The 26,574-nt window shown below is 43.4% G+C and overlaps 1 long non-coding RNA gene and 1 other non-coding gene across 2 annotated transcripts; both read left to right on the top strand.

Moving 5' to 3' along the window:
* Nucleotides 1-3,963: 3,963 nt before the first annotated feature.
* LOC140686944 (uncharacterized) lies at nucleotides 3,964-7,030 on the top strand. The gene is made up of 2 exons (XR_012060948.1): nucleotides 3,964-3,996; nucleotides 6,745-7,030. It is a non-coding gene; the product is annotated as an uncharacterized lncRNA (long non-coding RNA).
* A 13,129-nt stretch (nucleotides 7,031-20,159) lies between these two features.
* On the top strand, nucleotides 20,160-20,233 carry TRNAV-CAC (transfer RNA valine (anticodon CAC)). Its single transcript has one exon. It is a non-coding gene; the product is annotated as a tRNA-Val (tRNA).
* Nucleotides 20,234-26,574: the final 6,341 nt, after the last annotated feature.

Here is a 26,574-nt window from a genome sequence, read left to right as displayed (position 1 = left end):
CTGCCTTGTGTGACCAGAGAGCAGAGAGAGGTGGGGAGCCTGGCTCAAGAGGGCTGCGGAGAGGCAGGCAGAGGCCAGACGGTGGATTTGGGTCATTATGCTAAGAACGACGGGAAGCCATTGTAGGATTTTAAGCAGGAGAGTGACCTGATCAGATCTTCGTGTTACAAAGCTCACTTGGGCTGCTCTGGGAAGAACAGATGGAAACAGCTTTGCAGTGAAAGCAGGAAGAAGAGGAAGCCTTAGGAGGGGATGCAGTGGTCCAGCCGGGAGATGAAGCAATGATGCTGCTGGAGATGGAGAGAGTGGACAGAATGAAGGAACATTTTGAGGGGAAAATCAACAGGCATGATACGGAGTTGAATGTGCGGTGGGGGTAGGATGAGAGGAAGTGGGGACCAGGGTGACCCCCGGACTTCTTGACTGCAGCCGCTCCTTCTCTGAAGTGGTGGCCTCCTCACCTGGGGCCACTGAGAGTTTCCCTAACCCCTGGGAAGCACTGCGGGCACCACTCACGACCTTTTCAGCTCCTAGAGCACAGCTGGCAAAAGTCTTCTGTTAAGAACCAGATAGAAAATACGTGTGGCTTTGAAAGCCATCCCACCTATGTTACTCAGCTCTGCTGTTGTAAAGCAAAATCAGCCACAGATGATACGTAACAAGTGGGTGTGACTGTGTCCCAGTAAATCTTTATTTACAAAAATAAATGGCCAATGGGACTGGCCTTCAGGCTGTAGTTTGCTGACCTCTGCCTGAGAGAACCTGGAAGAATGTGAAAACTGGGCTGATCTCCGGGATTCCCCAGTCCCAGTGAGCTGGAGCGCTCCACTGAAATAGGGTGTTCATCCCCAGGCCCGGAAACTGCAGCGCCGGCTGGCATTCTCTGGACTTTCAACCCCCTGCCCCAGGGCTCTCTGCGTGTTTGGAGCCTACAGATACCTTAACCCCTACTCCCCACTGCAGGGCCCTTCACATCCCTGCATTTCTGCATGATATAAAAAAATCTCTAGATGTGTGTTTACCCTAACAAAACTGATTGCCCCAGGAGGTAGCCCGGCTCACAATACCCTGGGTGGACAGGGTTCACATCCTGCCCTTATCAAAGTCGTACATCCTGTTGTTCAGAGAAGTCCCGACAGATCTCACAACCAATCAGGTACCTGTGCATGCACTGATCACCAGCCCCTCCTCCTTATGTGCACAGCCTCCTCCCCCCAGTAAAAGACCCTGCACACCCACCCTCGGCGCTTACGCAGGCACCTCTCGCCTGTGTGGCCCGCTGCTCCCTGTAGCAGTGTACCTATTACATTTTCCTAAACTTTTCTTCGTCTCTGGTAATTCTTTACCAACCAGGTGCCAGTGGCCCACCGCGTTGTGCCCATAACAGAAACCTTGGACTTGCCCAGGGAAATGAAGGGGAGCAGAGAGGACCTAGGAGCCCAGGTCCCCACAAAAAACTTCAGGTTGAGGGAGACTCCCACTGCTGGAGCCAGGCTGATAACATAGACCTCCAGCTTGCCCAGGCCTCCTGGGGCCCCCAACACCCTCCAGAAAGGAAACCCAGGACAAGTCTTTCCCATACACACTCATCTGTATTTGTAATAGAATTAAAAAAAAAAAAGAGGGTACACAAGGAATAAATAAATGCTTTTCTCTAGGCCTGGGAGTAAGAATGAGACTTTCACATGTATGCACTTTTACGTCATCCTGGTTTTTGAACCATAGTGATACAGGAAAAAGAAAGTGGGGAGAGAAGGTGGCCATGTCCCAGGTCTCGGTTGAGTCCCTGGGACACAGCCACCAAGTGTGGGGCCTTGGCTTCACACAGGAAAGAATTCAGGAGCGAGCCACCGTTGAATAAAGCTAGGTTTATTCAGACAGATACATACTCCGTAGACAGAGTGCAGTGTGTTTTAGAAGGCAAGAGGAAGGCCACAAGGTATAAGGGCTGGGGGCTCAGTTTAAAGCAGAAGCAGATACACACTCCACAGACAAGAGCGCGGGCGGTCTCACTCCGAAGCGGGAGCAGCCCCGAGGCGAGGTGTTGCTAGTTTTTTATGGGCTCCGTAACCTCACATGCTAACAAGTAGGAGGATTATTCCAGCTACTTTGGAGAAGGGGCTGGGATTCCCAGGAACTGGACCATGACCCACCCTTTGACTTTTTCTGGTCAGCCTTGAAACTGTCCTGGCGCCTGAGGGAGCACCATTCAGCATCCCATTGTATTTCAATGAGTGTATATTGGAGCTCAAGGTTTACTGGAAGTTGAATCTTTCACCATCTTGCTGCTAATAGCTGTCTCATTCTTTTAACAGTTGAGCCCTGCCCCCTTCCCTCCTGTCTCAATAGGAATATTACTCAAGGATTAGCTACTTGAAAAAAATCAGTAAATACATTTCTCCATAAAACACATTCTGTTTCTATAGTGGATAGAAAGGTATCTGGTTGCCTACAATTAGAATTATTTTAACTATTGAAAAACACCTATATTTATCCCTAAAATCGCAACCTAAAATTAGGCTTGGGGCAGATTTTCAGCGCAGCTGCATTGCACACAGAATTGCAGATTAGCCGGGGAAAAATTAACAAAAGCACCCTTTTCTGGTTTGGTTCTCGGGTCTGTTCTCTCAGTAGAAGTTTGCTTCCAGCGTCTCCTCTTATGTTTTCAACAAGTCCCTGAGGTAACAGCACCCACTTTTACTTGGGACCCTCCACTCCCACACTGGGGATGGTCTGCTGGGACTGTCGATCAAGAGGTTTCCCCCACCTCCAGGTGTCAATCATGTGACCCAGGCTAAGCCAATCAGTTTATTTCTCCCTGGAATGTGCCTGGAAGGGGTCCTACAGAGAAGGAAAAATAATGACAATGTCTTGAGGGGTTTCTGTTGGCTCCTGTTGCCTAGACCTTTGGGGCAACTTTCAAAGGTATGATTATTTGACCTCTGTTTCTATTTTAATAGATTTTTATTTTTTTAGGCCAAGTTGGCCAAAATCCATTTTTGTGGCTTGATACTGATGAAGAGATTCTGCTTAAAGACCTCCCATATGTCCCTGTGTCTACAGACAGGATATACGAGTCCCAGCAACCTCTAGTCCGGCACTCATGCACCCCTTGTCCCCTCCAGGCCCCCTCTGCTTCAGCACCACTAGACTTTCTGCTTTCTCCAATCGCACCCCTGTATACCTCTGTTCTGTACGCCCACTTTGTGTCACCTGAAAAACTCCCTGCTGAGCATTGGAAGCAGCGCATTGTGGTGAAGACAGGCCTGGTAGCCAGCAACTGCTTTTTGATAAGCCCTGCTCTCCAGCTGCGAGACTGGCCAGGCTCTTTTCCCTTGAGAAACACACCAAAATCTACCACAACTCTAGGACCCCCAAGGTGACAGTGCTGCGATTACAGCAGCACTGAATTCAAGCATTTCTGCCAGCCAACCTCTATTCCTGGGAGGTCGTGGTTTTCTCATCTATAAAATAAGGGTATGAATTCTACCTACATCATACAGAGGGTTTACTTATATATTTAGCAAACACTCTATACCAAACACTCTTCTAAATGCTTTTCACCTATTAATTCATTTAACACTCATAACCACACTGTAAGGCAAGTACTGTGATTATCCCCATTTTGCAGATGAGGAAACTGAGGCACAGAGCAGTTAAGTTAGTCGTCTAAGATTGAAATGGTATGGGGATGAAATGAAAGATCGCATGGGAATTACTTAGCACAGGGCCCAGGAGATAAGTTTCATAAAATGATAGCCATTTGTCATGGACTGAATTTGTCCCCACCAAAATTCATATGTTGAAGATTTAACCCCCCTCAATGTGACTGTAGTTGGAGATAGGGCCCTTAAAGAGGTAACTAAGGTTAAATGAGGTCATAAGGGTGGGGTTCTAATCCAACAGGACTGGTGTCCTTATAAGGAGAGAGACTCCAGTGGCGGGTGCTCGCAGAAAAAAGGCCACCAAATGGACCCGCCACAAGGGCAAGTGCAAGTAAGACATCCTCTCTCTTGCTTTTCATCCCTGGGTTTGGCTCCCTAGGCTTAGCGCTTGACAAGACATAGATTTTTATACTGTCATCCTTTTCTCCATCATCATCTCCAACTTAATCATCATCTCTATGATCTGCTGAGGTGCTATGTGCTAGGTACATAGCATTATCTTCCTCCAGTCCTCACAATGACCTTGTGAATTGGGCTTGTTAGGGAACTTTGATTGCAAGAAATAGAAACTGACTGTAGATAACTTAAGCCACAGAAAATTTCCTGGAAGGAAATGGGAAGCAGACTCTCAAAGGTAGCCTCCAGACTACAGTCAGGCCTGGGAGGAGGCAGGGACCAAGGCACCTCGACAGACTAGAAAAGAGGAAGGACAGCCAGGAGAGGACAGCCTGATGTATTTTTAAAATCTGGTCTCTGGAATCAGACTCCCGGGGTTCCAGTCATAACCTCCGCTACTTACCAGGTCTGAGGTTGGGTAAGTTAGAGATTCTGAGATTCTGCATGCTTTGGTCTTCTCACCTAGAAAATGAGTATAATAATAGCATGTGTCTGATGATTTTGTTGTATTATGTGAGTTTATATAATTAGAGTTAAGCACAGGGCTGGGCACTTAGTAAGTGCTACATGGGTGTTAGTTCTTATTATTGAGAGTTTTGTGGAGTGAGTCTGGGTAGGAAACCACCATTATAACTAAATCTAACCCCGCCCATTATCAGTCACTTTGTCTTGCTGCTCAGCATTCATATCCTAGGTAGAAAGCACTTGGTTCTTGTGCCCTCTCCATTACTGTCTCATGAACTTGCATCCATGGGAGAAAGGTTATTCTTCAAAAGAAAACTAAGAGAGTCTAGAAACAAACCCACATAGAAACGGTCAAATGATTTTCAACAAGGGGCCAAAGTAATTCAATGAGGAAAGGATAATTTTCCAACAAATGGTACAAGAACAATTGGAAACCCTTATGTTAAAAAATGAACTTAGACCTTTACTTCACACCACACGCAAACATGAACTCAAGATGGATCATAATCTAAACGTAAGAGCTAAAATTTCTAGAAGAAAATGTGAGAGATGGCTTTTGTGACCTTGGGCTAGGCAAACATTTCTTAGATATGACATTAAAAGTACAAGTCATAAAGGAAAAAATTGACAGATTAGACTTCATCAAAATTTTAAACTTTTGCTCTTTAAAAGACACCATTAAGAAAAAATGAAAAGAAAAGCCACAGACTAGAAGAAGATATTTGCAAGACACATCTGATAAAGGACTTGTACCCAGAATAATGAATGTATACCACTCAATAGGACGAAGACAATCCAATTTTTTTTTTAATGAGCAAAAGATTTGAATAAACACTCCACCAAAAAAAGATACACCAATGGATGATCAGTGTATGGAAAGATGCTCAACACCATTAGCCGTGACAGAGATGCACATTTTAACCCCCAGACGCTACAACATACCCTATAGAATGGCTAAATAAAAAAAAGACGGACAAATCAAGCGTTGGTGAGAATACAGAGCAACTGCGATCCTCATATTGATGGTGGGAATGTAAGACGGTACAACCACTTCGGAAAACCATTTGGTAGTTTTTTCTTAAAAGGTCACTTACCTTACAACCCAACAGTTCCACTCCTGGATACCTGCTCACAAGAAATGGAAATTATGTGTCCACATAAAGACATCTACGTAATTGCTGAAAAACAGCCAACAGCCAATAGCAATTCATAATAGCCCCAAACTGGACAATCCAAATAGCTATTCCTTATGAATAGGCAAACAAAATGCGATATTCCAGCAATAAAAAGGAACAAAATATTGATACATGCAATGACATGGATAGATCTCAGAAACATAATGCTAAGTTAAAAAAAAAAAGCCAGACACATGGAATACGTATTATACAATTCTATTTACATGGAATTTCCAGAAAAGGCAAGCCATAGAGATGGAAAACGTTATCAGTGGATACTTAGAGCTGGAGGTGGGAGCAGAGATCGATTATAAATGGGAATGAGGAAGCTCTGGGGAGTGATGGAAAGATTCTAAAATTCGGTTGTGGAGATAATTGCACAATTATATAAATTTGCTGAAAACTCATCGTACTGTACGTTTAAAATAGGTAAATGCTTTTTAGTATGGTAAAAATATTTTTAATAAATTTTTGTCAAGTCATATCTAAAAATAATTACATAGATATATCACAAAAACCATCTTCACGTACAAAAATCGGGTAATTATGGAACACGGAATAGAGAGTCAAAACTGAAGCAAATGTAGAAAATGATGACCATTCATGTGAAATAACAGAACCAGTTGTGGAAATGGGATCCATGTTGTTTTAGATAACACTTTTGTCTGTATCCTTCATAATTTTTTTCATTAAAAAATACTGTCATTTAGGTACAATAAAATTTACCATAAAATCGGTGAAGTTTAATGTCTATAAACAGTACCTCGATAAAGCCTTTTAAAAAAATGATAAACTATGAGAGAAAAAAAAAGGAAGAAGATATAATCAATGTGGAGGGAAAGGACCCCGGGGGTGGGAGAGCAAAACACACACATGTATTATCTGGTTAGGAAAATTAGGAACCCTGACTTGACTGATATGGCACAGCTAGGATGTGGCAGAACCCACCTGCAAACCTCAGCTCTCTGCCCCCAAACTCATGCTCTTGACCCCTCCGCTAAGCCAGCGTTCTTCCCTTATCTCACAACCTGTCTTGAGTCCAGGCTCCCACGAAAGAGGCGGCGATCATGAGGGACTCCGCTCCCGTCACCACGTGACCAGAATGCTCATGCAAACAGCTTGGGAGCAAGAGACACTCCAAGGCCTCCAAATGACATCCTCGGACAGTTCATTTAAGTTGTGGTTGTTACTTTTCCTTGAGCCTGGTGTGCTTGGGCTGATTTGGTGCTTTTTGTATATTGCTCATCTGGCAGAGAATTACTACTCTGCTCTACAAGTTCCCACAGATGGCTTTATTTTCCATTGCTATTAAATTGGTTTTGAACAAGACATAATTCTTCAAGTGCCTGGTGTGCTCTCTGGGTTTGCTCAGGCAAGATTCCATAAAAATGTAAATAATCGGAACACTTCTGGGATTATTTATCACAACTGACTTGCGGCTGTAAATTTATGTATTAATTTAGCTATAAGCTTCAGTGGGGAAAAGATGAACAGTTGAAAATAGACTCTCCCACCTAACATCCTCTTTATGTCCCCATTTCCCCTCGGCTTCCAGAGAACATACTATAGAATGGGCTACAGATCAGAGTCTGAAAGATATTGAACAGAATTGAAAAGAAAATAAACAGGAAAGGATCATCCATTGGCCATAGGCTCATCTCTTACCACTCTCTCTTTTGCTCTTGGAACTCCCACCACACTTGCTTTCTTTCAGTTCCCCCTGCTGCTTCCTGCCTCAGGACCCTTGCACATGCTCCCTTGGCTTATAATGTTCTTTTGTCCCATTTTTGCCTGGCTCAATCTTTTCATCCTTCAGCTCTTAGCTTGACCTTACTTGTTCAAAGAAGCCTTCCACGGGCCATTCACGAGACCAGGTCTACTCTGGTGGAAGCACAATCCTTTTATCCACAGCACTAAACACAACTGCAATTTCTTATTGATGTAGGCCTTTTAAAAACTTAATGTCTGTCTCCTCTTCTTGACTGTAAATTTCATGAGGGCTGGGACCATGTCTTCGTCACCTGCATCCCCAGAGCCTGGCCAAGGGTGGAAGATGGATAAACATGTGTTGAATAAACTAAAGGGGCCACTTGGAGCAGGAGAACATAGCAGACTCTCAGTGCCCTACCCACCTGCCCTAAGATACCTTCACCTTTTCCACACACCTGCACAGGTGTGCAGCCCCAAGTGTGCTTTTACTCAACCAGGGACCTGCATCTCATTGTCAAGAACTGCTCTCACTTGGCCTGTGTGTGGAATTTGTTTTCGTCAAGGGAAAGCCTTTAAGCAATTAGTGCCAAGTACAGGCTCATAAATTGGCCAGATCTCTTGTCTTGATGGAACAACTTTGAGGGGTAACCTTGCTGCTGCCAGGGCTCCCCTATGGGACTGAACCTTGCTGACCCTCCACGGCTCCTGGCTTGATGACACCACACACTCCTGGCCTCTGCCAGTCCCCATCCCATGTCCCCACTCCTACCAGTGTTCCCTGACAACTCCTTTGAATAAATCACTTTTCCACACAGCCTCATCTCAGGGTCTGTTTCTGGGAAACCCATCCTAAAACAGAGAGCCTTCTGCTGGAAAAGGTTCTCGCTGAGCTGTGATTAATATCATAAATTTTCGTGCATGAAGGCGTTCCAACCAGACAGACCATTTGCTGGTTCACACGAGGACAGGTCCTGCCAGTAGCTCTCTAACTGGTGAAGGAGATCGTGTCCACAGAGGGGGGAGAGCTAACCTCCTCCACGTTGGAATCTTAACCCCCATGAGCTCCCCTGGAAAGAGGTCAGGAGGCTGGGCCCCTGGCATCCCAACCAAACTGGACACGGGAGCCTGTTGGCAAGCCTGATTTGAGGGGAAGCCATGATCATCTCTACCTGTTCCTTCTCCAGGATTTCAGCTGAGGCCAGGACAGGGCAAGACCGGGCTTATGAGTGGGAAGAAGGGGGTGCCTCTGGCTGGAGGATCTTAGGGGGACGCAGTGCAGGCTGTTAAGTTCTGTGCTGTAAGAATGCCTTCCACTTTAAGGAACAGAACACTGAATTTTAAAAGGCATAAATAATAGGGGCATATTTACTGAGGAATTTGCAACAAAGAGGAGTAACAAGGTGCTATGAGGGACAAAATCTAGGGAATCCTCTCTAGCTGGGGTGGGCAGAAAGGCCTCTCTGAGGAGGTACATTAAATTCAAGACCAGGGATGGAAGGGGATCAGTTCCATCAGGAAAGGTGGCGTGGTTGGCAGAATATAACAAAGACATCCAGGTCCCAATCCCCAGCCCCTATGAATCTGCTACCTTCCATGGCAGAAGGCACTTAGCCGATGTGGTTAAGTTCGGGACAGTCAGTTGAGGAGATTATCCCATATATTCAGCTGAGCTCACTGTAATCACCTGTCCTTATAAGGGAAAGTGGGAGGCAGGAGAACCAGAGGTGATGTGACAATGGAAACAGAGGTCAGAGTGACGTGGCCGCAAGCCGGGGAAAACAGGCAGCTTCTCCTTCTGGAAAAGGCAAAGCAACATATTCTCCACTTAGAACCTGTGGTGAGACCTATTTTGGACTCATGACCTCCACATAAGAAATGTGTGTTGTTTTAAGCCACTACGTTTGTGGTAATTTGTTACACCAGCAAGAAGAAACTAGTACAAGTATTCTCACAGAGGGAACACGTGTACCGACCCCTGAGGTAGGAGGGGTTTAGTGTATCTGAGAAAATACAAGAGTGACCAGCGTGGCTGGTACCTAGTGGGCCAGACTCCGTGATAAGGTGAGAGGTGGGCAGGGGCCAGATGCTGGGGGCCCTCGTAGACCACTGTAAGTTTGGGTTTCATTCTAAGATTTATGGGAAGCCATTAAAAAGATTTAAAATAATCTGATCTGCATTTTTCCAAGATCACTCTAGCTGCGGTGTGGAGAAATGGATGGGGATGCTGCGGTGAGGACCAGTAAGAACAGAGCATAGAGACCAGTCTGCAGGCAGGTCCAATAATCCAGGAGTGAGATGGTGATGGCCTCCAGCAAGGCAGTGGGGATGCAGATAGGAGTTGGCTGCAAAACCTATTTCAGACACTGATTTACTGGCTCTGAAAAAAAATCAAATAAAATAATCTGGACGTCTTAATGCCAGAGGCCCTTTGATCAAATTAGAGCCAGCTTTTCAGAGACCACATGTTGGCTTCTGACACTGACAAAACAACGTTGCCATAGAAGGAGTCCCCAGAGCAGGGACTTGGGGATGCTCTGGTAGAGCAAAGAGGGGTAGAAGGAAAATGTATGTCTTCCTAAATGTCCAGCAACAAATGACCACCTAGAGAGAAGGAAATTTAGACAAAGTGCAGAAAGATGGTCTGGTCACCTTATGGACACTTGAGAAGTCAGAATGTTACTTATGGGGATGATGACTTACTCTCCTAAACATCCAAGGAGTCTTGACCTGTCTGAGTTCCATGAAAACCTTTAGTTCTTCCTCCAATTTGAAGTTACAAAAATGAGCATGGATCCTTCCGGAATTCAGATTTGATGTGAAGTATATCCAAAGACCTGCCAACAGATGTTACAGAGTTTTGAAAATGTTAAAGACTCATGCCTACTGACAGAAGTGTTAAATAGAATCAGTGTTCTGATGTTATTTTTAAGCCAGGAGGGAGATAGTGTTTGTCGTGGGGAGACCTTCCTGAGTGCCTTCTGCTCCTCACGAAAGACAGTATTTTTAATGATGACGCTAACAACAAAGCAACAAGAAAGCTCTCATTTCTTGAGCACTTCCTGTGTACAACGATCCTATTGACATATTGTTACCCCCATGCTAGACATGAGGAAATAATGTTAAGAAGTAACGTAATTTGCTAATGTCATACAAGGAAGCTGCAGAGAAGGGTCTACAGCAAAATCAAGTTCTAAACCAGGGGTCTGCAAACTATGGCCCAGGGGCAAAACCCCACAGACGACTTGTTTTTGTAAATAACGTTTTATTGAAACCCAGCCACGCCCATTTGTCTCCTTACCTCGTATGTCTGCTTTCACGCTCCAAGGACAGAGCTGAGCTGAGCAGTTGAAACCGTATGGCCCACAGAGCCTAAAATATTTACTCTCTGGCCCTTTACAGAACAAGTTTGCCAGTCCCTATCCTAGATAACGCATTACACTGGGAGCATTTCTTCGTGGCTCCCCCTCGTGCTCCTTCACTCTTTCACGCCACTTCCACACCATCCATTCCACTCACAAGCTACAGTCAGTTCCAGATTATTGATTGAGATGCTCTGGTTCCTCCCACTTCCCAGATGCCTCCTACTCCCATGGTTGGCCTGGTAAGACCCCTGCCATCCTTCCTCCCCAGCCTGCTCTCTGGTTGAGTGGAGACGTGGAGAGAGTGCCCTGTGCCTCCAAGACCAGCTCTCCTACCCTGACAGAATGAGCCAGAGACTCACCCGGGGAACACGCACCCCAGGCATGTCTCCTTCTAGTCAACCACAAAGACCTGACCTGAACTGAAGCATGACTTCTGTTACAGGAAGCCTTCCCATAGAGGAGGGGGGGGCCCTCACAGAAACCCCACACAGTCAGAGGGAGGGGAAACAAGGACAGGATGACTAGAGGGATTCTGACCATCTTGCAGTCCTGCCCCAAGGCCAACAGCAATAGATGCACAGGGAGGATGGGGGTCAGAGTCAGGCACTGGGGATGCCTCTGACTGGCCGGCAGCTGTGCCCACAACCTATTCTGGACACTTGCTGGTCCTACTTGCTCCACTAGCTCCACTCTGGCTTCCACTCCTCTTTGATTTTTGAAAGATTCCCTTCACATCATTTGTTTTCCACTTGCCACTTTGGGTGATTGTTAAAGTAATACACAGTTAAGTATCCATCCATGTACCTGATTCTGAATTCTTGAGTCATGCCATCCCGTATAATTACTAAGCCTTTGTGATAAGTTATTACTCCTGGTGTTTCAAGTCCCCCGTTATGACTCCTTTCTCACACTGTCCTAATTGAACCATAGAATTTCTTTATTAAGCTACTAAAAAAATGTACATTCCACGGGTTAAGTCCATAAGCTAATTTTGGAAGAATTTAAATCTCTAAATGCTTTAGGTTCCCACACAAGCAATTAATACATTTCTTTATTTATTTTAACCATATGTATTGCTCAATAAATTTTTATTGTTTTCTTCATGCACAACTTCTGTTACAAACAGTCTGGTTATTTTATTTTTTGTTGCTGTTGCAAATAAGACATTTAATAATTGGCTTTTTTTTTTCTAACTGGTTTTTGAGTTTTAGGTGTTTATCTGATATCAACCGCATTCCTGAACAGTCCTACTGAGGTTTTTCTCGTTCTTATTATATATAATTTAAAAATGATGCACTGGTCTCTTTCTTTCTCATGGTTGGGTCTCAATTCTCTGTTAAGCCGCATGGTCACTGGTCAAAAATATCACAACACACTCATGTAATATTGGTAAAGGTGAGTGTGTTCGTTTGCTTGGTGCCATAACAAAGCACCACAGACTGGGTGGCTTGAACAACAGAGATTAATTTTCTCACGATTCTGGAGGCTACCAGTCCAAGATCAAGGTGTCAGCAGGGTTGGTTTCTTCCAAAGACCGTGATGAAGGATCTGGTCCAGGTCTCTTTCTTTGGCTTGTAGAGGGCTGTCTTCTCTCTGTGTCTTCACGGAGTCACCCGTCTGTGTCCTAATTTCCCCTTCTTATAAGAACATCAGTCATATAGGACCGATCCTAGTGACCTCATTTTAACATAATTACCTCTTTAAAGACTGAATCTCCAAGTACAATCACATTCTGAGGTACTGGGGCTTACAACGTCAACATATGAATTTGGAAGGATGCTACTCAGCCCCTAACAGTAAGCATCGTTATCTCTAATGAGAATGCATCTAATGTTTCATCAGCAAATCTGATGTGCATCTTATTTAAACGAAATGCTTTTATCATGCTTTTATTCCTGAGTTTTCAATGAGCTTTTTATCAAGAATAATTCTCAATTTCTATTGGAAATGTGTTTTTGACCTCTATCGACATACCATATAAGGTATTTTTTTTTTTACCTATTGCTGTGATGTTACCTATTATGTAATGTTAATGGTTTTCCTGTTGTTAAATAGTTCTGGATCAGCATTTAGAATGCATAAAGAAATCCTCCAAATCAGTAGGAAAAAAGATGTTTGTTTAATTTAGTATAAGTTAGACAAAGGATATAAACAGACAATTCAGAAAAAAAAAAAGAATACACTTCTGATCAATGAACATTGGAAAAATCTCCACCTTGCTAATAATCTGGACAGATGCAAATTAAAACAGGAATAAAATCCCATCCCACAAAAGGGTTAGCCAGGATATGGAAGACAGAGCTCAGACCCTGCTGACAGGAGAGAAAACTACTTATTCACACAGGGAAGCAGGGAAAGGTATACACTTTGTTGTAACATTGGTTACAATAGCCACCTATTATAAAATAGGCTATTATAAACATGGGCTAGTCTCACGAGAACACGAGCAAATCTCGCGAGATGTGGAAAAACCCTTGTGAGAGAATTAGGGGATATTCTTGCAGAGTAAATGGGTCACTACTCCTGAAAAAGGGTGTCCATTGAGAGAGTAAAAAAGACATGAATCTCGCAAGTGAAGTAGGGGAGTATCTGGCCACAGATAGAGATTTTCACACAAATAAAAAAACAGATTAGTCTTCCTCAAAAAGACATATATGTATGTCTATATAAAAAAATAGTAGATAAATAGAACATAGTGCGTTTACACAATGAATGAGATGGATCTGCTTGTATCAACCTAGATAAATCTCAAGAACATAATGCTAAGAGAATCAAAGCAAGTTCCAGAGGGACACATTTAGAATAAAACCAGCTATGAAATTCTGAGGACTACAAAATAATACGTAGCTAAATATTTAGGGACACTTCCAACAGTTGTAGAGATACCAAACACAGATTGGAGGATAAATGCCAACTTCAAGATAGATGTTATCTTTTACTGGCGTTTGCAAGGGGTGGGGAATGGAAAGAGGGAGGAAGGAAGGGAGAGAGGGGACAGAGTCCTGGAGGGGCAGGAGAAAGGACACCTCAGCTAATCTCTATGATTTGATTTTAATTTCTTTTTAAATAAAATGACCTGAAAAACAAAAGTCTGTGCATTCCGGGCTAAATCCAACTTGGTCATGGTGAATGATTCTATGAATGTATTATTGAATTCTGTTTGCTATTATTTTATTTATAGTTTTTCATCTAGTGCCTTGGTCTTCTGGTCTCTCTCTTCCTCCCCCCCCCCCACTATATTTTTCAAGATTGGATTTCAGGGTTGTTCTATCTTCATAAAATGAACTAGAGAGTTTCTATGCTTTTTAATAATCTGGAACGGTTCGTCCAGTGTAGAAATAACCTGTTACTGGAAATGTGAAAGAAACACATTAGAAAAATTTCTGTTCAAGGAGTTTATTTTAGAGCTACCTTTTAGTAACACTTTAACTTTTTTATCTTTATATAATTTTCCCCTTTTAGACATTACTTTCTCATGAATCAAATTTTTGTCATTCACATTTCACAGAAGAATCTGCATCACTGAGATTTTTTTCATTTCTTTACAAAGAGCTGTACATAGTAATGTCTTGGTTTTTAAGTCTCTCATGTACCATTTAGACTCCCTCATCATTTTTAATTTTACTTGTTTTGTTTTTCCACTTCTTGTGTCATCTTGCCAGAGGTTTTATCTATATTATTGGTTTTCTTCCAAGAGTCACCTCTTGGATGCATTTATCCTTGAGCTTGCGTGTTTTCAAATCCATGGATTTCTGCTTTGTTCTTGAAAAGATTTATTTTTCCTTACTTCCTTAAATTTTGGGGCTCATTTTCATACTTCTCAATTTTAAAGCTACCTTCATTCATTTTTATTTTCAACAATAAAAAGCAAATTAAGGGCTTTGGCTACATCCTGTAAGTTTTCATATGTATTATTCACATTCTCATTACTCTCTAAATGGTCTTTGACTGTATATTTTATTTCTCCTTTGACTCAGTAATTACCTAGGAGATTGTTCTTCCCCCTCTGCCCCATTTCAGTAATAGCTGTTCAGTATTAATGTGAAAAACACAGATCACAAGGCCAATGACGTGCCTAGCACAGTGCCTGACACGCCAGCAACACTTGCTAGATGGATGTGCTGACTGGTCGTGACACAAACATAAATACCAAAGAATAATGTCGACTCCCTAGTTGTGTCTCAAAATGAAATGAAAGGGAACACAAGCAGAGTCAAAAGTCCTCTGCCCTTTAGTTCATTACACAGTTTGAATATTAGGCCTCCATGTGTTATCTATGGACAACATTAACCAACAGTAGCAGCCTTTGCAAAAACGAATGAAACCACAAGGCTCAGACCTAATGAACAACAAAGACCTTATGGCAACCAGGGCCTGACCTCGTCCTCTCCCCCTCTGCAAAAGAACCCACAAATTTCAGGCACAGGATATATCACATTTACTGAAATGTCAGATGCATCCAATGTGCCCATTCTTCAGATGGAAGGTCTTGCATGACTAAAGTAAACAGATGTGACACCAGCCCATCGTGGCGGAGCGTGATAGCACAAACGTCACAGCCAAGACTGGCCCGTAGGAGCTCCTACCAACTTCCCATGAAACAGACGCTCGACAAGACGTGCGTATCCCCACAGGCACTCCCTGAGATGCAGGATGCCACTCTGTACCTGTCCATTGTTGTAATGTGTTTCAGGGACACAGGGACATTTTGTCCTTTCTTATATATTCTTTAATGAATTTCTTTTCAAACTACAATAGCAGTATGTGCTCACAAGACCCCTTCTCTTCAGAGTAACTACTGTCAGCTACGTGGTATGTCTCTCTCCATGTTTTCCTGGGCTCATTCATACATTAAAAAGTCACTTGAATGCTGGAATTTGACACAAAATTGTAAAATGACTATAACTCAACAAAAAATGTAAAAAAAAGTCACTTGAATAGCTTTTGTCTTTTTTTTCAAAAATGGGATCATACTATATTAATTTGCTGTTTTTACTTAAGAAGAGATTATAAGTCTACTTCCATATACTGTTTTTAAATAGCTGTATAAAACTCCAGGGTATGAAATAATATAATTTATTGCATAATTTCCTATTATTGGACATTCAGACTGCCTCCAGATTTTTGCAAGTAATCAGGTATGTTGTAATAAACGTTTTTCTATCGATCTGGTATTTTTATTTCTGTCCACCCAAAGTGAAATGGCTGGGTCGAAGAGTATGTATACTTTTTAATTTCAGTAACTACTTCCAGATTTTTTTTTAATGGTTAAAGTAATCTTACTCATTCCAGCAAATTATGAGAGCCCTTATTTACCCCATAAAATCACAAGCCATGGATTACGAATCATTTCAATTTGGGCCAAACCGATGAATTCCTAACATGACCATTTTATTTACATTTTCCTTCCCCCATAAGAAGGAGCGTAATTTAATGTGCTTATTGGCCATTTGCATTTCCTCTTCTGAAAATTGCCTACTCTTATCCTTCATCTATTTCTTTATTGGAATTTTAAAATCTTTTCAACCTGCAGAAGTTCTTTGTAGATTAGAAAAGTTAACCCTGGAGCCTTCCCCAGTACTTTTCCTGGAACTACCAAAAAGTAGTCTTTTTGCTGCGATCATTGGTGTAAGAGAAATGGAAACCTAGAGGTGTTGATGCCATCTTTGCCACGATGTGGAACAGTGGTGAAAAGAAAATCAAGTCAGAGTGGGACCAGAGAAACAGCCAGCGGCATCATCTGAACACCCAGATACAGCCAGACGTGAAGCTGGAAGCGTTTGGCCGCTGCAGTTTCTCAGTGAAGGCAGCCAGTATCTTTCCTTTTTAGTTTGTGCTGTGTTTCTTTCACTTGCAACCAAAACTTTCCTGACTGTTCTGAGTTTGCACACGCTGGGACCACACCCTGATTCCTGAACAAGTTCTTATCACCCAAAAGAACTGGACATTGTGAATTCCGGGTCCAGGTAATATCTGAACTATCTCATCATTGTTCCTGAATGTCCCTCCGATTTCCCTCCACATGGCAACCTCGGGCACAGCGTCACACCCAGCCCAGGGAAGAGTTCACAGTGCACACCTGTTATTGGTCACCAAAGGAATTCAGGTCTTTACAGCTCAATTGGTTTACACCTATACGTAGGCTGGACGCACTGCAATGAGACCCCAGCCAGAAAAAAACTGCAGAGGCCCGAGTCAGACAAGTCCCAGGTGAGTCACAACTGCTGGATATTTGTGGGAAGGAGTCCTCGAATCCACAGATGTGTCAGGAGGCCAGCCCAGGCTAGGGCTCCGGCTGCTCGCTGGAAACACAGCACCTCCCTAATGGGCTGTCATCACAAGGTTGATTTTTGTACTTTCTTACACTGTATACGATGGGATAATTAGATAGGGCTGTGAGGGAGAGGAGGAAGTGAATAGGACTGTGCATCATAAAGCTTTGTCTACTCTGGAAACTCTCCTAACGGAGGGGAATCAAGGGTACCAATGTGGGATCTCTGGTTAGATGGGAGGACAAGATGCCGAAATGTTAAGAGTTTAAATAAAGCTTGAACCTACTATCACAGTGTCACAGACGGGATCACTTAGGCCTAATACATGGGCATCCCCAACTACAAACAATAATAGCAAACACAAACACTGATTAAGCACCTGCCGTGTGCCAGACGTGGAGTGAAACACTTTTTGTGAATTGCTTCCCTTTTTTTCCCTCGTACAACAACCCAATGAGGTAGATACCAAAACTTAGAAGAAATCAAAGCTTTCAGAGGTTCTGTCAGGCAGGATAAGCTATGTTAACACTGAAATAGCGAAACCCTCAACATCCCAATGGCTGACACAGTAAAAGCTTGCTTCTTGCTCCTGCTACGTGACCAGCACAGGTTGGTGGGGAGGACCCTGCCCATCTTCGGCTAGTGGGTGCTCTATCAGAACCGTGTTTCCATGACTACTGCAGCAGGAGGCAAAAAACATGGCAAATCGTGTGCCGCCTCTTACACGGAACTGATACCCATCACTTCTTGCACTTTGTTGACCAAATACATCTCACGCTCTTATCCAAGGTGGAGGGAGAGGTGGGGTACAATTTTAACTTGTGCCCAGAAAGAAAAGAACTGGAGATATTTGAGCTACTCGGAACTGGTCTCACTGAATACAAACACTGAGCACAGCTGGCCTGGCCTCTTCGAGAAGCAGAGATGCTTTGGTCTATTGTGGAGCATTCTGTTTCTCTCTGCAATTGCGCCAGGTTAACGCTTTAAAGCTGAAAGTCGCTGACTCTGCCAGAGCATCCACAGCATGACTGCATCTCTGTTGCGGTTGCACCATCTTGGCTAATGGCACTTAGATAAATTTACATCCAGACAGAGTTTCAGAAGGAAAACCTTTCGATGTTTTCCCACCAAGTACAATCATTCTGCCAGTGAAGGTCCTTTGCACCTCCTTGGGGAGAGGTTCTGCAGAACTCACGGTTAGAAGTGGGAAGGTGGATTATTCTTTAGATTGCTTGCGTCTGAAGGATTCCGGGAACTATAGCAAAACGTCTATTAGTAACAAAATGTTGCAATACATGTGATCCCCGTATTTTTCTAAAAGTATGAAAACAGCAAATACAAGTTTCTTGGAACTCCTCCCAGATGTCAGCTTTATTCACAATTTGGGCTACCTCTTCTTCCCCTCAATACCCCCATTTTCTGTCTCTAACACCTTTCTACAGGAATTCTCATCTTTCCAGTTTATTTTAATAGAACTCTTTAGCCTCTTGGGCATAAAACTCTTTAAAGTGCACATTTGGTTCAGCAGGGTTGTGGATTTTTTTCCAAAGGAAGTTTAAGGACCTTCATTTTGTATTCAGGAATAAATGAGAAGTGGTGTTATTTATAATTGGCTCCCTCTAATTCAGACTAAAAGTAGATTAATCCTAATTGATAACACATAAAATTTAATTAAACCTTAATAAAGAACCCAGGAAAGAGTTCTCAATAGATGATATCGATGGTAATGTTGGATGCCGCACGCTGCAGTCCTTGAGATAAAAAACACAATTCGTAGAAGTATTTTCAGGGCTTTGTGCCAGCCCAGATACGGGTCATTATCTCAAACACGACATTCATTAAAATTGTTGATAAATCTGAGAGATGGAGTACTCCATACAGCTCACCGATAAGAAGTTTGGACCACGAGAGCTCCCAGCGATCTCTTCAACCCTCCTCCCTCTCCCCAGCCTGTTGGTCAGATGGCTGCCCAGTTCCCTGACCACAAAGCCACCCCGAGTCATTGCCAAGCTGCTGTCACAGCCACATTTCATCAGATAGACCCCAGCCCACGGAAGAGCTCCTTGTAGAAATCCAATTAACAATGCTACATAAACATCACCCTGCTGATCGATGTTCCCAGCACGGTAACATTTTAATTTCGTGTATTCACGAATATTTTATGTGTTCAGGAGTGATGGAGAACTGATCTTCCATGGTCAATCACTCCGGTATCTAATTACTTAAAACATAAATAGAAGAGGGGAGACCCAGCCCACAGAAATGGAACTCCCACCCTAGAGATGAGAACACAGACATTCTAGCAGTGAGCAACTCGAATCAAAGGAAACAAATCCAGACTCCTCCGGGGTCCAGGAAGGTAACCTGAGTGAAGAAAATGGGTGATGTTGGAACCAGGGCAAACTGGAGAGGGTCTGGCTGAGCCAGAGAGGGCAACCATTTCTCCACTCTGCCCCTAGATTCCATTACAGAATGCAGGGCCCTTGTTACCAGATCGTCTTATTGTTTGCTAGAATTTTTTAATCTGAATTGTGATCTGAAAAATAAAGCCAGATTTTTAAGTTGATAGCAATTTTTTTTAATGTTTAAATACCTTGCAGGCCCTGTGATTTCTCATTTATAAGTTGTCTCTTGATCTTTAAAGTTGTTCTTTCCCTCTGGTTCATTCTTTCCTTTTACAAACATGGATTGAATGCCTACTGTGTTCCAGGGGCTGTTCTAGGCACTGGAAGTAAACCCATGAACAAAACAAAGGTCCTTAAGGAGCTTATATTCTAGCAGGAGGAGACTGACAACATGCAATAAATATAACATGTAAGTAGGTATATGGCATGTTAGGTGGGATATGTGTTAAGGAAAAAAAAAAGGCCCAGCAGGAAGGGGAACTGAAAATTGCAGGGGCCTGCCTATTGATTTAGACAGGTGGTCAAGGAAGTTCTCATGGAGAGGGGGCCCTCTGAGCGGGGACTTAAAGGACAGGAGAGAATGAACTGGAAGAGAACTGCAGGAAGAAGGAACAGCCCATGCAAAGTGCCCCAAATAGGAATATGCCTGATGTGTCCAGATATAAACTGATGGGGGGGGGTGGGGGAGTGATGGGGGGTGGGGGGTGATGGTGAGGTATAGCTCAGTGGTAGAGTGCATGCTTCACATGCACGAGGTCCTGGGTTCAATTCCCAGTACCGCCATTTTTAAAAAAATTTCTTTGTAACTGTCATTATTTAAAAAAAGAAAATTTATTTTAAAAAAATGGGTGGAATGGAATGAGGGAAGGGGAGTGGTAGGAGGTGAGGCGAGAGAGGAACAGGGGAGGGAGTCGATCACATAGGGAGAGACCTAGGGGCTTCACGGGTCATTGGAATGACTTTGGTTTTTGCTCTGGGGGAGATGGGGAATCAGGGGAGGGTTCTGAGCAGAGAAGAGACATGAACTGACGTACGTATTTATCTCCCTCTGGCTGCTGCTTTGAGAAAAGACTGGGGCAGGGGGAGGGTGGAAGCAGGAAGCCCAGCTGGGAGGCTGTGGCGGTGTCCAGGAGCGAGGAGATGGTGGCTCAGACAAGAGTGGTAGCAAAGGAGGAGGTAAGAAGTTGCTAGATTTTAGCTATATTTTGAAGGTAGAGCCAACAGGAACACCTGATGGACTGGTTGTAGGGAGGAAGAAGGAGGGAAGAGTCCAGAACAATTCCAAGCTTTTTAGGTTGAACAACTGCTTCCAGAACCAGGAGCGTCTATATACACCCATCCACCCCAGACTTTCCCAGATAATGTCAAACAGCCAAGATACCCCCATTTACCACCCCCTGTCCAACAACAATGGTGACATTGATAAGTATTATCTTTTTATTGAGCTCTGACTCTATGGCCACTTTCTATGCATTATTGCATTTAATCCTACATCAACTCTGTGACTCAGACACTGTGATTTAGCTCCATTTTCTCCATCAGGATACTGAGGTTCAGAAAAGTTAAGTTAGTTGTCAAGGTCTCAAAGCTAGTAAGTGACAGAGTGGATTTACAGTCAGGGCGCCATGACCACAAGGTCCATAATCACCAGACGCCCTGCTCCTTCAAGTCTACAGCTTTACGACTACCTCCCGTGTCAGGAGTGAGCTGGGCCGTTTCACACACGTGATTTTACTCAGTCTTGACAACAACATTATGAAGTAGGTGTTCATGTTTCCATTTGGGAGTGGAAGCCAACAGAAAAAATAGCTCCCCGAGCACTACTTCCCTTATTCAGAAATCTTTGTTCTCCAGGAAAATATGATAGGACAGGTCACATCTACATATCTGCCCCAAGATTGGCTTGGAGAGAACAAGAAACTGAGTCACTTGTGGGGCTATAAAGAGGCATGAGACAGTCTTTGCACTTAGTGGGTGGGATTCCCCTGGGAAGATGATCAGTTGCTCACAGCCAGTTAATGCCATTAAGTCCCCGGATGTGCATTTTTTTCAGCAGGCAGCCCCCCACTCCCCAGCACCCAGTGTGCAGGGGTTCACCCCACCCCGCACTCTATACTAGACACTGAGGATAGAAAGGTGGACTAGAGGAAGCTCCCACCAAATCCACGGGCAATTAAGAATGTTGGAGGCATCTGCATTTCTGTAAATGATTTGCAAAGCTTATTTAAATGCATCGTAACTGCCACTGAGCCGAGTGTCTATTCCCAGTTCTTTTCCTTAAATGTTAAAGACTGAAGACAGCACTTACCATCTGCCGCAGCTCGAGATCTGCTCCTTCCCCCAAGGTCTCCAGACATGGCAGGTTCTGGCTGGCAGCTCCATCTGACACAGCCTACGAGCAACATCTAGAAGCATCGGAACATCTGCGGGCCTTTCCTTGGCAGCGTGCAGCTGCTGGCGACTTGTCACTCTTGCCTCTCAGGTCACTTCAGCCTGTGGACAATCAGGAACCTGAGTCCTTGGGCATTCAGCTCAGTTCTCACCCAGTCTGGGTCCTTTTCCACCTGGCTGTTTATTCAAATGTTTACTCAACACCTGATGTGCCAGGACTGGTTATGGGTGATACCACGGTGAACAAGAAAGATGCAGCTTCTGCCCTCATGAAACAAAATCTGCAAGAGAAATAAACTTTGAATAAGCTCACTGGATATCAGGAAGTTGCACAAGAGTCCCTCGGGAACATACAGTAGGTCAATCTACCCCCCTTACTTACAGCTTGGACCCTAGGCAGCACAGTCTTGAATTTAAATTCTTCCACCATCTGACTCCTGAGGGAGAGGCCATGAGACTGGCCAATGGAGAAGTAGGGGCAAGAAATCCATGCAGGTCCTTCCAGCATCTGACGGGTACAGAAGAAAGAACACTAGGATGAGGAACACAAAAAGAGAGAGAAAGTTACAAGAAACTGACTAAGAAATTAATGGTGCACAGTGGATCCTTCCAAAGACTTAAGTTCACATAGGAGGTCAAGACCAGCGTGAGCCCAGCAGGGTATGGAATGAGAGAGACCAGAAAAACAACCAGGAATGGTAACGGCAGGTGGGGAGTGGCTGCAGGAGGGGAACCTTGATGTAATTTCCAGCAACACCAAAGAACAGCATGCACTTAAAATGCTGTGTGAGTGTCAGGCTGCAGCTTGGCAGTCCCTAAAAACAGTAATGGTATTGATTCAGGTCCTCAACTTCTCATTAGGAGATAAAAGCAAGAGTGTAGGTAATTCTTTGTGTGCTCATATGGCATAATATTCACAACATACTCTTTTTCCAGAGGGGGGAAAAGAACAGTTGTGTGGTACACAATGCATAGTATGACCTTGTTTATGTTTGCACAGAAGACATTTAAAGTCTGGAAAGATATACCCTAAATTGTTAGTGGTAGTCATTTCTGAGAGGTGGGAACAGAGCGAGAGTCTACTTTGTCAGCAGTGTTTTCATTTTGTATAATGATACTATACGGGGTTGATGTTTGGCCAGGATGCACAAGTGCAGCAGTAAGGATTGTTAAAATAATGGAATACTTCTGTGTTGGCTAGGAGAAGCCACCCTCCCAAGCCCTGACAAGAATCTTCCTCAATCTACCCATGATTAAGCAGGTGAAGGGTTAATACCACGGACAGCTGGGAGCTTCCAGGTCCCCTCTAAGGCCAGTGTCCACTTTGATTGGGCAGTTCGCAAGCTAGGCAAATCGTTAATTTTTAGCAATATCTAGTTTGCCCCCCAATTTTATATTCTTTTTTTTTTTTTAAGCATGGCTTTGGCACCAATCAGAATTACACAATGACTATCGTGCTGGAAGAATTTTAGGACACTGGTTTGCAGTTTTTATTGTGGTCACAACTCATGTGTCAAATGACATTTACATAAAGGACTCACTTTCACAGGCTTACCCAAATTCTAAAAATTATTTTAAATTTTTTTAAGCAAATGGTGCTGCAGAGAACTTCTTTACTCTTATTTGCATTTTGCCCGGATGTAAGCTGCTGAAAAGAGATCCCCACCCAGGACTCTCTGTCTGATGATGTCACACACTTGAGTGTGGTTGCTTCTTCCTGAAGACCTGTGTCAGCTCCATTCTTACCGCTAACTTTATACTTGGCCTCTGTTTCTTAATATTTCTTATTATTCTGTTCTGTCAGCCTGACTGCTTTGTAAGCACTCTGAAGACATAAAATTTGGCAGATTTTTTTTTTGGTCCCCACGCTACCTAGCCTACTGCCTAGTTTGTGAAGACTTTCAAGGATATTTATTGCTATTGGTACTGAAATGTGTTATTTGCAAAGTGATCCTCTTCCCTGGTTATTGCCAGAACTGTCTATGCAGGGTTAGTGCCGTGGAAGATGTGGAGCCTGTTATCAGAGGCTTAAACAGGATGAGGGTAGGAAATACTCCTCCATCTTAAGGGGAAGAAATCATTCATCTGCCTGCCTGTCCCAGTGGGTATCACTTTTATAGTCTTCTCCCATCTTTAATATCTTTTTCTATTCACATCATTATCTGGTAACAAATACCATCCTTGCTTCTTTTAGAATGGTTGTTATAGGACAAAAGTTCTTTACTGATCCCAGATGTTCCATGCTGGACATTAGAAGGAGCCATTGCTCTTATCAGCATCCGTGTGTCAGGAGGTCAAAGCGCCTTAAACCAGATGAAGACCTTCGGTCCCTGCTGATCAGTCAGTGTACAGTTAATGAGCAAATCTCAAACACCCATAGCTCAGCAGAGTGAGAACTTGTTTCTTATTCACTTGAAAGCCCAGTGGGTCAGCAGACAACTTTCTTCCATGCAGTGATTCAGGTCTCCTGTCTCTTTCCATATTATGATTCCACTTTCCCCTAAGACTGGAATTATCTGCACTCAGTTGATAGAAAAAGAGAAGTGGAAAAAGCATCCACTTCTTTTTTCAAAAAGTGACACCCATCACTTCTGCTCACTTTCCATTGGTCAGGACTAATCAGATGGCCACACACTGAGGCAAGAGGAGCAGGGTCATGTGGTCCCTGGATGGGATGTTGCCTCCCAGTAAGACTTCTTACTATAGAAAGGGGACCACAAGGTTTGGGTGGATAACTGGCCATCTGCCATAACAAATGGATTTCAAAGTCTTAGAAGATCATTGAATGAGACTCTTAAGGAAAATCATCTCTAAATTGATACAATGGAAGCATTTTCTGGTTTATTTTTCCCAAGATTTTTTATAACACTCCACTTACCTGTCCCAGGATGTGGTGTCTATAGTGAAGAGGGAAGGCTTTGAATCAGAAGGGGATTACACAACGTGACAAGGATAAAATCCACATACACCCTCAAACCAGGCTTCTAGCATTATATGGCCTACTTCCCTAAGGCTTGTGGGCACCAGGAACTCAATAGAACATCCTGTAATTCGTTGAGCCAAATTGGTCTCTATTCTGTCCATCACCACTGCTGGCCAGAGCACCCTGGCCCTGGAATCATCCACACTTCCTGTCCTCAAGGCAAGAATCAAACCCATGAGGGAAGCCTGAAGTAAACCCACAAAGCGCGTGTCTAATAAAGCTATTTCTTTTAAAAATGTAAGCAACTTCTACTGGTCCATAATGAATATGTTTATATTTAAAGTGTTTTTGTTCAGAGGGAAGAAATATAATTCATTCTTTTCCCCAAAATAATAAAGAAAATTGCTACTGGGAACAGTTTGGCATTTGAAACCTAGTGGGAGATTTCGCCAGCAGATGGTTTAGTGGCAAAAAGCTTTTAAGAATTTCTGACTGCTGGAAAAAAAAAATATATATGAAAGAGACACAGAGAGAGATTGACTTAATGTGATAAAGGAAAGATGTATCCAAAGGAAGCAATCCTTATTCAAGTTCTGATGACTCAAATGATCCATTTGACTAGATCATAGATTCCAAAATCTGGCTGAGCATCAGAATAGCATGAAAAGCTGGTTTAAAATACCCCTGGCATCAGAATATCTGTGGGTGGTGACCAGACATGCTTATTTTTCAAAGCTCCATAGATGATTCTGTTAAAAACCAGTGGCCTAGTTGCTTTTTTTTCCAATTCTGTGGTTACGGAGCTAGGCAGTATTATTGTATTACATTAGCAAATATTCTGCATTCTTGACCACTTGACTATCATTTGCTATACGCTCAAGTCCACCAGTAGCTGGCTTTTCACCAGGGCCCTTGTCTTTCCACACAAAGCACTTGGATGATGTTCTTCAGAATCTCATCGCCAAAGATGCCAATGCATCTGATTATGTCATTTGGAAGCAAGGCAGGAAGCGTTCACAGCCAATCTGCCCAGCACTATCTGCAAAGCATCACAGCTATGTCGCAGCCAGTGGCTCCGTGGAATTCCACTGGCCGCATCCTCCGGGAAAGCAGGGCTGTCTCCTGGGAGAAGCATGGATTTTGGTAGATCAGCTTTGACTCCCCAGTACAGCCACCTGCTAGCTGGGAGCCCAGGACAAGCCCCTCCAACTCAGTTTGTTCATTTGTAAAATTGGTAATCCTGACCCATATTGTTATGAGTTGCAAATGGGGAAAAGATAAGAAAAGCATCTGGAAAAGAACCTGCCATAGAAAAGGAATTGATGGATGGTAGTTTCCTTACTGTATTTCTTTTAACCCCCTTCTCCCTGGAAAAAGGAGAACTGATCATCAAAAGGCCCATGGAATGCATTCACATTTCCGTGGTACTCCATGATTGGTCTACAGGAGGGTTATCCAGGATAGAATTTGGAGACAGGTGTCCCTCTCTAGTATCATTTGTGTACGTTTGTTACCAATGAACCAAACTCTTACCCCTAGTCTCAGGTATCACCTGAACCAGAAATGATCTCCTAGTACCTGAGGCAGTGGTGGGAAATCCCAAATATGTTTTTCTGCAGCTGTAATTTGGGTTATGGGCATGATCTCTGAGATTCCCACATAGACAAATACTAAATTATATGAGATTCAGATTAATCACATAGTCATAAAACACCAGACTCTAACTATTATTTACCCAGCACAAGCAGATGTTTGTTTCTAAGGCTGCAATCTCCTCTAATTGGCTGATGCTGTGCTGCACAAACTCCAA

This window comes from Vicugna pacos, chromosome 18 (genome assembly GCF_048564905.1).
Source record: "Vicugna pacos chromosome 18, VicPac4, whole genome shotgun sequence".
In the NCBI taxonomy this organism is placed as follows: Eukaryota; Metazoa; Chordata; class Mammalia; order Artiodactyla; family Camelidae; genus Vicugna; species Vicugna pacos.
Note: the sequence above shows the minus strand (reverse complement) of the source record. Positions and strands in the feature narration are given on the sequence as shown.